A 3,020-nucleotide genomic window follows, 5' to 3' on the forward strand; every position below is an offset into this window, starting at 1 on the left:
GCTGGTTGGCTGCACTCTGAGGAGCTTTCTAACATCCTCTTACAGGTTCCCAGGGGACAAACTGTCCAGGGAGACAGGAACCCTGTAAGGCCCTAGAGAACTCCCTAAAGAGGAAATCTGGAAACCGGCCTTTGTCAGAGCTGCCAAGGGTACATTTCTCTGATGAGGCTGCTGACCCACTTTCTCTCTCCCTCAGGCCTGTGGGATCCCATCTTCCACCATCCTGCTAACACTTCCACCTGCTCCCTCCAACAAGAGTTATCATGCCTTACTCTCCAAAGCATCAACGCCTCCATTTGAGTCAGGATTTCAGACCCGAAGTGAGATACAAGGGCTGCTGATGGTTCAGGATTCCATACCTGAGGAGGAGGAGAAGGAGGCCTTCTCCATTTCTTCTTGCTCTTTCACATTCTTCTATCCCCCTCTTTCCCCCCTTCCTCTCCTCTGATATTGGGCACACCAGAGGAGAAGCAGCTGCAGGAGGAGAAAAAGCGGGAGGAGAAGGAGCAGCAGGAGGATGAGGAGCAGGAGGAGGAGAAGGAGCAGGAGGAGGAAGAGATGGAATGGGAGCAGGATGGGGAGCAGGAGGAGGAGAAGGAGCTGAAGGAGGAAAAAAAGAGCAGGAGGAGAAGGAGAAGGAGGAGGAGGAAGAGAAAGAGCAGCAGCAGGAGGAGGAGATGGAGCAGGAGGAGAAGCATCAGGAGGTGGAGAAGGAGCAGCAGGAGGAGGAGCAGGAGGAGGAGGAGCAGGAGACTCTGGAGAGTCCCAGGAGCTTCTTCTCTTCCATGTCATGGAGCACATCAGATGAAGACTCCAGCAGCCAAGAAGAAGAGGGCACAGGCTCTCTCCAGGCCTCAGAAGACACCAAATCCTTGCCCAGAGACCTGCTAAATGAGAAGGTGGCTAATTTGGTGCATTTAATGATCCTCAAATATCAACAGAAGGAGCCCATCACAAAGGCAGAAATGCTAAAAGTTGTCATAGAAAGGGATAACAAACAATTTCCTGTGATCTTTGAGAAAGCTTCTAAGTGCCTAGAGGTGATCTCTGCCATTGATGTGAAGGAAGTGGACCCTAAACCCATTCCTACGTCCTTGTCAACTCATTAGGCCTCACCCATGATAAGATAGTTAGTGATGATCAGAGCATGCCTACAAATGGCCTTCTGATAATCATCCTGGGTGTGATATTCATAGAGGGCAACTGTGTCCCTGAGGAAAACATCTGGGATTTCTTGAATATGATAGGCAACCATGCTGGGAGGAAGCACTTCATTTATGGGTAGCCTAGGAAGTTCATCACCAGAAACTGGGTGCAGGAGAATTATATAGAGTACTGGATGATGCCTAAATAGTGATCCTTCACGGTATGAATTCTGTGGGGTCCCAGGGCCTATGCTGAAACCAGCAAGCTGAAAGTTTTGGAATTTTTGTCCAAGATCAAAGGAATTGACCCCATTTTCTTCTCAGGCTGGTGTGAGGAGGCTTTAAGAGATGAGGAAGAGAGAACTGGAGCCAGAAATAACTCCATGGATAGTAATACTGCCATGTTTATTGTGTAGCATTTGCCAGTAATTCCTGACCCAACTGAAGAATGTACTGTGTTTGAAGAGGGCAGTCAGGTTCCTAAGTAGAGGAGAGTTGGGTTCAGGCTGGGAAGAACACTCTGTGCAACAACTTTGTTTTCTTGTTCTGTGTGGGTGACTTTAAAGTTTATTGTTTTTTCTTCCTTTTCAATATTTTTTTTAAATGCTCTTCCTTTTAATAGGTTTATTGACTTTAGAATACATTTATGAATGATGTTGATCACATTTATTGCTAAATATTTATCAGATTTAAGAATAAGAGTTTTGATATTTTGCAAAACAAATTGGGGAACCTTCCATTGTATTTTGTGACCTGGAACAAGATAACATTATATTGGGATTTTCTTGGAAATGTGGAAAAACTCAGCAGGCAATAGAGAAAAAAAAAATAAAGCGTGGTTCATTTTTGGATTCCCATACCACTTTAGTTTATTGTTCGGTAAAATTTAAGATATGTATACCTGGATTTTTATGGCTTATTTAAGAAAGTAAGAGTAATCTAAACAAACCCTACTTTTTGTATTCTCTTAAACATTTTAGTGTATTATTCTGTAATATTAAAATATATACCTGTACTTGCTTGGCCTATTCAAGAAAATAGGCATAATCTTAACAAATCTTAATTTTTGAATTCCTTTAAGCTATTTTAGTCTATTGTTCAGTAAAATTAAATGATATATACTTGAATTTGCTTGGCTTATTCAGAAAAGAGTGATCTTAATCTTATTAAATAAAAAACTACTGACTGACTCATTTATTCATCAAACATTAACTGGATATATTTTCTTTAGAAAGCACTGTGATAACAATAGAAATCTGAGGATAAGCAAGACATACTCCTGCCCAGAGAAAGGAAGAGGTTGCTGCTGCTGCGTCACTTCAGTCGTGTCCAACTCTGTGTGACCCCATAGACAGAAGCCCACCAGGCTCCCCCTTCCCTGGGATTCTCCAGGCAAGAACACTGGAGTGGGTTGCCATTTCCTTCTCCAATGTGTGAAAGTGAAAAGTGAAAGTGAAGTCTCTCAGTTGTGTCCGACCCTTAGCGACCCCACGGACTGCAGCCCACCAGGCTCCTCCATCCATGGGATTTTCTAGGCAAGAGTACTGGAGTGGCTTGCCATTGCCTTCTCCGGAAGAGGTTAGGTGGAGCAATAATATCAGGAAGAAAGTAAGATGTCCTCCATTACCTAAACAACAGTTGGATAAAAGAGTAAGGAGGTAGGACTCCAGATGCGAGCAGTCAAGTGGAAATGCCCTGAGCTAGGGCAGTTTGGGGCTTTTGGAAACTGCATTTCCTTCTATAAGAGTCAATTATTAGTTAAGCTATGGGTGATGGCAGAGGGCAGACTCTCAGACTGTGTGTTATAAAGGTGAGAGAAGAGCATGGAATGGAAAATGCTTAGTAGTTACTTTTGCATCAGGGATAAACCAGAGG

General features: G+C 43.6%; 1 pseudogene; it reads left to right on the forward strand.

Annotated features, from left to right (window-relative positions):
• The first annotated feature begins 230 nt into the window (after positions 1–230).
• Positions 231–1,561, forward strand: LOC148773463 (melanoma-associated antigen 10-like; annotated as a pseudogene).
• The last annotated feature ends 1,459 nt before the right edge of the window (positions 1,562–3,020 follow it).

This window comes from Moschus berezovskii, chromosome X, assembly GCF_049115385.1.
Source record: "Moschus berezovskii isolate FMDL1 chromosome X, NW_MosBer_1.0, whole genome shotgun sequence".
Classification (NCBI taxonomy): Eukaryota; Metazoa; Chordata; class Mammalia; order Artiodactyla; family Moschidae; genus Moschus; species Moschus berezovskii.